The 9476-nt window shown below is 41.5% G+C and overlaps 1 non-coding gene across 1 annotated transcript; it reads left to right on the plus strand.

Moving 5' to 3' along the window:
• Nucleotides 1-2792: 2792 nt before the first annotated feature.
• Nucleotides 2793-2878, plus strand: TRNAY-GUA (transfer RNA tyrosine (anticodon GUA)). Its single transcript is given in 2 exon segments — nucleotides 2793-2829; nucleotides 2843-2878. It is a non-coding gene; the product is annotated as a tRNA-Tyr (tRNA).
• Nucleotides 2879-9476: the final 6598 nt, after the last annotated feature.

A 9476-nucleotide genomic window follows, 5' to 3' on the forward strand; every position in this document is an offset into this window, starting at 1 on the left:
CAGGGGCTGGGTCCGCCCATGTTCTGATGTATATGTTTCATGGACAACAGGTCAACTATTTGCATGAAGATTAATGTTGGTGCAGCTGTTTCTCGATAAAGCAACAAAGGAGCTGTTGGAGCTATTTGTCGTGACACATCTGGTAAATTTGTGGCAGCTAGTGCTATGGTTTGGGAAGGGATGTCTGATCCAACTACACTAGAAGCTCTTGCTTGTAATGAAGGACTTGCTATCGCCATGGACTGCAACATCCTAAAGGTCTGTATTGCTTCGGACTGTCAAGAAGTTATCATGGGTATTGCGACAATACCAAAATGCAGGTGTTTGGTAGTCCTTAATGACATCAACATAAGAAGCCATCACTTTGTTAGAGCAGAATTTCGTCATGAAAGTTGGGATCTAAATGTAGATGCTCATAAATTGGCTAAGTTTGTATGTACATTGAGTGAGGGGCGTCATGCGTGGCTGCTAAACCCTCCAGGTTGAGACGCATGTAAATCTGACTTCTCATGAATGAAATTACCGACTTTCTTCTAAAAAAAAAACTATTTTCATCTCTTAATGATAGGTCAATATAAAATATCAATCTACAAAGTGCAAACATGCAAATTCAAATTCAACCTGCACTCAAATTTATTATTTTTTTTTCTACTTGCGCAGGTAACTTGTTGATTTTGTTTATTTTTACTTATTGGTTAAATTTGAATTTGTATGTTTGTGAAATGATATATTTCATATAGATTTATCATGCCTTTTTTTAAAAGAAAAGAAAGAGAGGATATGAATGCAAATCCACTTCGATGGAAAATGCACAAGTACTATGTATAGAATTTTCATGCCTAATTGTCTGAGTTGAAAATGTAGGCCCCCATCATTTACTCTATTCAGTATCAGTTAATGCCAAAATTTAAATTTTAAAACTTAACTTTGAAGTTTATTTTACAGTTTTTTCACGAAAGGTTATTTTTAAGCATTGACATTTAAGTCGCTAAGAGAACACACACACAGAGATATATATCTACTTCTATCTACTATCTACTATCTACTTCTACAACTACTTTAAAAAGTAAAACTTGTTTCCGTCATCCAGATGACCGAAAAAAAAACGCGCGAAAAAAAGGCGAGAAAAAGACTTCTGTCGAAAAAAAAAGTCCGACTCCCATTTTAAAAATAAAAACTTCCGACTCCCTTGAGAAAAAGGACTTCTCGTCCGTAATAAAAAAATTGAAAAAAAAGTCCGACTCAGGCTAAGTTCGATCGGTAGTTTTGAAAACAGATTTTTAAGGCACGTCACGATAAACCTCATTAGCACTCATTAGCACATACATGACTACTTACTTGAAAAATTAAAGATTTTTCCGTCGTCCGTGATAAAACATATAAAAAGGCGAAAAAACATATAAAAAGAAAAAAAAGGAAAGTCCGAGTCATCAATGACGCGGAGAAAAAAACCTCTGTCCGTGATAAAAAAAAAGGGCGAATTTTTTTGTTCTTCACGGAGAATCTAAAATAATCATCCAATCGGACAATTACACAGGTCGAGAATCCTAGAAAAAGGAAAAAAAAGAGAGGAAAAAAATCACACAGATGAGTAAGCTTGCCGTCAAATCCGGTTGTTCCGAGCTGGTCGCCATCGCCGCCGACCGCGCTCCTATCGTGGCCTCCCCGCTGGGCACGACCACACTCGGCACATCCCAACCCGCGCTGGCACCCCCTCCCTCTACCTGGTGCCCCGCCCTCCAGCGCTCTCCTCTTGCTTGGAGTCAGAGGAGAGAAAGAGAGACGGATGGCCATCGTCGAGGTCTCCGCGCCGTAGGCTCGTAGCCCCGCCATTGAGGCCGATGGGGAGAGGGGAAGGGGAAGGATGGTCGTCGCCGTCGTCGTCGTCGCCGTCGTACCCTTGCCGTCGCGGCACTGCGTCGAGCACTCGCTGACGCGTGCCATGCCGGCGAAACTGGAAGGAGAGAGGGAGAAGGAACGTCCCCGCCGGTGGGGTAAGGAGGAGTGTCGCCGCTGATGGGGGAGGGGAAGGGGAGCGGCGCCGCCAACACCGTCATTTGAGAGAGAGGGGGGGGGAGGGGAAATGATTTACGATTAGGGTTAGGGCTGCCGCCGTTTTATATATGTTCAGATCAATCGGGACTGTCCATCAGATCGGACGGCTATGGCTTCTCCCACTCGGGCTGCCGTTCCCAGGCCGCCACACAATTGGGCCAGATGTACGCTCCGCACGGATAAGTTTAGTTTTGGTCCCTTCAGTTGTCCTAGATACTTACTAAACCAAGGCCGAAATCAGTTTTAAGCCATTTAAAATTGATGCGAAATTATGATCAATTATTTAATAACTTAGTAGATTATTTTTAGATAAATGAAACCAACAAAATGTTTATCTAGAAAGTATTAATTATATGATATTGTATTTGACCAACGTTAATATGGTTTTATGTTAAAATAATTATTATTTCCTTAAATATTAAATTATTTCTAGAACTCGAACATATTCCACTAAAGATTTTATTTCGATACTACAAATTGTGTGTTTCTTTCCCATTGCAGATGCCTTTTTACCTTTTTCCTTTTGTAGCACTAAAAAAACTGAAAACATACTATAGTAGAGTGCAACAAAGCAACGAAACGTTTAACCTCTCTTACTAAATATCGTTGTAACGTACGGGTATATTTTCTAGTGTGTATATACACACACACTTTACCTATGTATTTGGCATTCGAGGATAATTGTATATAAAAATGGATACACAATAAATATAAACAATATGAGATTTTTTCAAAAACCGACCTTAGCTCAGTTGGTAGAGCGGAGGACTGTAGTCGTTGCAGATTAATCCTTAGGTCGCTGGTTCAAATCCGGCAGGTCGGATTCTTTCTTTTTTATTTTTTTCCTCATGATTTTTCACTCTCATAGTCTCATTTTCTTCTCCCTCAGCTCTCTAGTCTCTCTCTCTCTCTATTTTTTCTATAATAATCTCTCATATGTTCTCTGTACTTGCTTACCAACTCATCTTTTCAATAGTGTTTAGTGTCTATTTGGTTTGAAGCCAAATTTTAACATACCTAAGAAAATAGGCTATTTCAATAGTGAAATTATTTTGACTTCAATCCAAACACAACTTTACCTTACCAAAATTAGCAATACCAAAATTTAGCATTGACAAAATTTAGTAAGGCCTATTTAGATCACAAACCAAACCAACCCTATGTGACCATATCACCATGTGCCTAGTACCTCCCTAAACCATATGAATTATCTTGGAATCCACGCTAATCAGTACAACATCTAGCTACCATAAGAGCAAGTTCAATAGTGTAGCCAACTACTAGCTTCAAATCATCTATAGCCAATTTAATAGCTCATTCATACAATAGTTACATACTACACTATTAATACCTGGTCCCACCTGTCATATACACACTATGTCTTGGAGTCCGTGCTACAACTGGCTACAAATCTGTAGCCCGCTGCTCTTCTCTCTCCTTATTTATCTTCTTAAAATATGTTTGCAGCTGGCTTATAGCCTGCTATTGTACCTGCTCTAAACCAACCACGAACTCTCCCTATATCTACTGCACCGATTCAACAAAAGTGTTTAATCAGTTGCAAACTGCTCCCTCCGTTTCACAATGTAAGACTTTGTAGCATTGCCCATATATATATATATATATATATATATATATATATATATATATATATATATATATATATATATATATATATATATATATATATATATATATATATATATATATATATATATATATATATATATATATATATATATATATATATATATATATATATATATATATATATATATGTTAATGAATCTAAACACATGTATATGTCTAAATTCATTAATATCTAAATAAATGTGGGCAATGCTAAAAAATTTTATATTGTGAAACGGAGGAAGTACATGAAACTCCTGCCATACTCTTCAGGTGTGCACGGCCTAACGCAAATTTCTTCCTGATCACCTCCACAAATGACCAAAATTCTGTGTACTTTTCTTTTTTCTTCCCTTGAGAAAAAAGATAAGTTCTGTGTACACAAGGCAAAGCGACATCCCGGTCGAGATCGACAGGTCGGTTCGGCCTCTGCCCGGAGGCAAACGCCGTGTGCAGAAATTAATAGTCCGAAGCACGGAGAGCTACAGCATATGCAGGTGCAGGGTGCCAAGGAAAGAAAAAGAACGGTGAATCCTTGTTGCCGCGTGCAGCCGTCGGCTTCACTGCTCTCACTAACTTCCAGCCACTTCCTCCTGTCTTCATGCGTGAGAATGGCATTGGCTCCTTTTCTTCTCCTGAGATGGCGCTCTCCATGACTAATGGGCTATTCAGATTGTGATAAATCTTATCAAATTTTATCGATACTTAAATTTTGGTAAGTTGGTAAAAATTCCTTGATTTCATTGCCTACTCATATACCCTGCATCCATACGGCTTTCTACAGAATTCTATAGGGATCTATGAGATCGAGTATGAAATTCAGTTACCAATTTTAGCATGATTCCTTATGTATTTAACAAAGTTTAGTAAAGATCTAAATACATGCAATTTGTAGCAATTTTACTTTAAAAAAGGGTATGGTTTGAAATGACATTGATCTGAACAACCTCTTAACTTTCACTATCCTCGTCTACAAATATAATTATTTTTAGATTGTTTTGATGAAGTTATACATAAAAGATTTTAATGTTCCTCGTTTAATGGGAGATGGTTGAAAATAGAAAGGGATTGAGGATAAAATAAGAAGAAATTTGAATAAACGATGTTCGATGAAACGAGTAATAGTATAGGAATCTTTATAGTTGACAAGGAATTTCATAGACAGAGCGTATCGTCAGGAAAAACGGTACACTTTGAAGCATGCAAAGGGCATAGGAGCAGTAACTTCACTTCTCAATCATGTTGATTGGTCTCTATAACAATAACGGTTCCAAGAGATAAATGTAAAAAGGATTGACGCAGACGAAATCAATTAGTGGTAGAGCCAATGATACCATCGAGCATAAAGCATCTTATATAGTAAAAACAACAAGCTTTCTTGCAAGAGAATGCGCCATATCATCATAAATTTATTAGCCGTTAGATAAAGGGTTTGGATAAACAATGACCATTGAATCAAAAAGGTACATGTATTAAAAAAAACCACAAATGGACTAAACATATGGAAATTTCCGGAGGCTTCTGTACCTCCTTCTAAACACATGATAAAAAAGAGAGGGGACAAATAGAGAAGAAACATGAGGCTTCTAGTCTTATAAACATATAGTACAACTTACTTTTAAATTTGTAGTTGGCTTGTATTTTGTAAAAAAAAAACTTATTATATCAAACATTTTTAAAAGCTTATCTAAACTAATAGACCATATAGGAAAGTTCTTAAACAAAATCAAAAATCAAAAGTAGTTAAATGTATAGTTGGCTAGGGAAATCAATACTTTGTAAAAAAAATTAACTTATTATATGAAAACCTTTTTAAAAGCTTACCTAAACTAATAGACCATATAGAAAAGGTTCTGTTTTTAAACAGGATTAAAATTCGCGCAAAGCGTGACTACGTGACTAATAAAAATGATTTCCTTAATTATTGACAAGTTTTCTAGGGGTTTCTAGTCGTGAAGGATAATTTACATCAACAACGAGCCGAGGTGACCATCCGACTAATTAACCCGAGGAACTAGCTCAAGTAGCTAGCTAGTTAACCCTGCGCCATATACGTCAATATCAAATTAAATTGCGCTTACAACATACTCCCTCCATCACAAAATTCCATCACAAAATTAAAGAAACAACCTAGAATAAAATGTGAGATATCCTAAAACAACAAATGGAGTAGAGTAGGAGTAAGAGATATTTCATATTTAAGTTTTTTCAAATAAGTTGTTCCTGTGCATGTACTCTCCGTCCTCTAATATAAGGGATTTTGATATTTTTCTTGTACTGTTTTACCATTCATCTTATTAAAAAAATTTGAAATTATTATTTATTTTATTTGTGACCTACTTTATTATCCAAAGTACTTTAAGCACAACTTTTCGGTTTAATATTTGCACAAATTTTTTAAATAAGACGAATGGTCAAACAGTGCAAGCAAAATGTCAAAATCCTTTATATTGGAGTACAAAGGGAGTAAGACTTAATGGAAAGGTAAATTAAATGTTTAATCAGAACCCGAAGAACCATCTTAATACTTATTGGTTGCATGTTTGTAGATACTCTTGATTTTTATTACATGCAAGATAAGATAATTTCTTTTTGATCTTGATGGTAAAAATAATAGGAGTAACTTTTATGAAAGGAGCGATGACAAAAGTAACTGGAGTAACTTATATGAAAGGAGCAACTATTTCAGTTAAGTACAGGTTCAACCTTGCATTAATTAGCCACATGATTTGATAGCCTCATGTATTGGATTAATTACTACATTATAAACCACTGTCTTACACCCAAAGCATGCACTTGCACTAGTATAATGCACGTAGCATATGATGGAGGCAAAGCTAGGCTAAGCTAGCCTAAGGGTTAATTCTCCATTTGGGCAGCTTTCAGTGACCTGGCTGACAGGCAATAATCAGAATAATCAAACCCCTAATGATGATGATACCCTCTTCCTGCTCCCCATCACCCCTGCATCAGCTGTACACCCATCCGTGCGTTTGCTGTGGGTACTCTTAAACTAAACAATAATAAATTCAGGTTTGAGTCGAGCTCACATCGGTCAGTCACTTGTTCCAAGCAGAATGGTCCAAACTACTACATCATGATGCCACTCAGGAATCAGGATACATTTATATATATATACTTTCAGATGCAATCAAGAGGTAAAAGAAGATTAACATGCATTATAACCTGCTGCACTTCCAAGTTACAAATGCCACTTTGGAGTGCAAACCTAATATTCACCAGACTATGAAAGCTCCAACCATTGAAAACATCAAACATTATACTACCTCCAACCTAAAATATAGAAACCTCTGATGGAATATATCATACCAGTATGTATCTGGATGAAGGGATGACTATATTTTCTTAGAGGTATCAGTAGGGAGCAACCAGTTTGCTGACTCAGATAGGTCCCGATTGATGAGTAGATAGATAGGTTGATGTGCTATGCATATGGAACTATGCTCCTATTATTGTGAGGATATGAAATTGTACCGCACATATGAGACCATTATAACATGCATATTGTATCCCCTTTTGTTTTAAGTAAAAAGTCCAAATTGCCTCTGAACTATTGCGGTCATTGGAATTACCCCTTGCACTTCAATACTGAACATTTCACACCCTCAACTATTAAAACTAGGGATGGCAATTTTACCTATGGGTCCGAGTATCTGTGGATACCCGACCCGATGGGCACGGGCGTGGGTGTGACTTTTTACCCATGGGCACACCCGCCCGAGACCCGAAGACGTTATGGGTAATAGGCGGGTTTCATTTTTTACCCGTGGGTAACCCATGCCCGACCTGATACATATGTATTAGCTAATTTTGACTCATTTCTTAATTCTTATACCATTTCTCTCGGTTCATTTGTGATGCTAACTGATACTAAGTTGTGATGTAATTCAAATTATTGTTGATAACCGATAATTTGGTAAATTATTGATTTTATTTCTCTTTATTAAATTACATATCTTTCAAGTTATTATTCAAGTGAGATCCATTGGGTACCCGCCGGATATACCCGCGCCCGCTGGGCATGGGCACGGGCACGGAGTTTTGCCCGCTAACTCCAGTGGGTAGGGTTTGGGCGGGCAATGTCGAGCATCGGGTCGGGCATGGTTTTGCTCTACCCGTGCCCGACCCGACCCATTGCCATCCCTAATTAAAACTGGACATACAACCCCCGAATATTGTTTCGAGCGATTTAGGTTTTGAATTGCACACATGGCAGTCCAGAATGGCAAAAATATCCTTGTAGAAAATAAAATTGAGACTTCCGTCTTCTCAAATCTCAAGCTGGAGATTCCCGAGGCATCGTCAACGCTCTATGGTGATTTTGGCGCTGTCGGTGGGGAATTGTCACGCCCGGAAGTTTCCCCCTTTTTCTTGCTTTAAAATTTGTTAAATAAATCGTCCGAAGAAAATGGTTTGAATTAACCTTGAGCTAATTCCCTAATTAATAAATGCAATTAATAATCGGAAATAGCGTGGTGGAATTTTTCTTGAGTTCCCCATGCCCTAATGCATTAACAGGATTTTTAGTGGAATTTTCAGAGCCTTGGAAATAATTTTAACCAAATAAAAATGAGCAAGCGCAATATTTTAAATCCCAGGAAATCAATTTCCTCTTTCTTCCTTTTTTCTTCTTCTCTTTTTCCTCCTTTTCCTCTTGGTGGGCCGTCGGCCCACCTTTCTCCTCCCGTGCGCCCCTTTGCTGGGCCAGCCCGCTCCCCCTTCCTCCCAAAGTCCTCCCTCCCTCCCTCTCTCCTTCGGGCGCCGACAGGTAGGGCCCACCTGTCAGTCGTCCCTAACCTCCCGCCGCCTACTTCGCCCCCAAGCCGGCAACCGCCGCTGCCGCCCCACCTCTTTCGCTCCTCCCGTGCCCACGCCGCGCCGCTCCCGCGTCCTCCCCACGTCGCTGCGCCTCTCCCCGCATCTCCCGGCCCGCGCGCGCGCTCGCAATGGGCGGGATTCGAATTTGAATCCCCCCATTCTCTCTCTCTCCTCCCCACGTCGCCGGTGAAATCAGAGGCTTTCCCGGCCACGTCCGCTTCCCCCTCCACCTATAAATTGCTCCCCCGAGCCTCCTCTTCAACCTTTCCGCTCTCGCCGCCCCCTCCTACCGAGCCCGCGCCGCTCGCAGCTAGCGCCGCCGCTTGCCACCGCCTCCGGCCGCACGCCGCCGTCGCTAGAGCCGTCGCCTCGCCGCGCAATCACCGCCGCTAGCTTCGCCGCCGCGAGAGCTACCTCGGCCGCCGCTCGCTTTCCGTTCGCCGCCGCCGTACCGCTCTCCCCACGCGCCGCCGCCTTCTACCGCCTCCGGCCGCGTGCCACCGCCACTAAAGCCGCCGCCGCCGCGCCGTGAAACCGTCGCCGTCGCGCTCGCCAGTGTCGCCCGCACCTCGGTCGCCACTCGGTTGCCGGAACCCGATTCCCTCGCATCGCCGGTGAGGACCCCTTCCCTCCCCCTCCTTTCCTTCCCCTTCCCGCGAGCGCCGAGCCACGCCGCCGTTCTGGCCGTGCGTCGCCGCCTTCGCGCCGGCCGCCGCCGCCTCGCCGTCCGCCGATCGTCGTCGGAGGCCGCGCGCCGCCGCCGCCGCCCTGCCATGGTCGGCCGGCTTGAGCCGTGCCGAACTACCATCCACTCCCCCTCCCGCCTTGTGCTGCTGCCCGGTGGGCCCACCAGCCGGTGGACCACCCCCTCCTTTTAGCCGCTGCCAGTGGGGCCCGCGTGCCGGCGCCCCTCCCGCTCTCTTGAGCCACTGACGTGCGGGGCCCACCTGTCG

Source organism: Oryza sativa, chromosome 8 (assembly GCF_034140825.1).
Source record: "Oryza sativa Japonica Group chromosome 8, ASM3414082v1".
NCBI classification, from domain to species: Eukaryota; Viridiplantae; Streptophyta; class Magnoliopsida; order Poales; family Poaceae; genus Oryza; species Oryza sativa.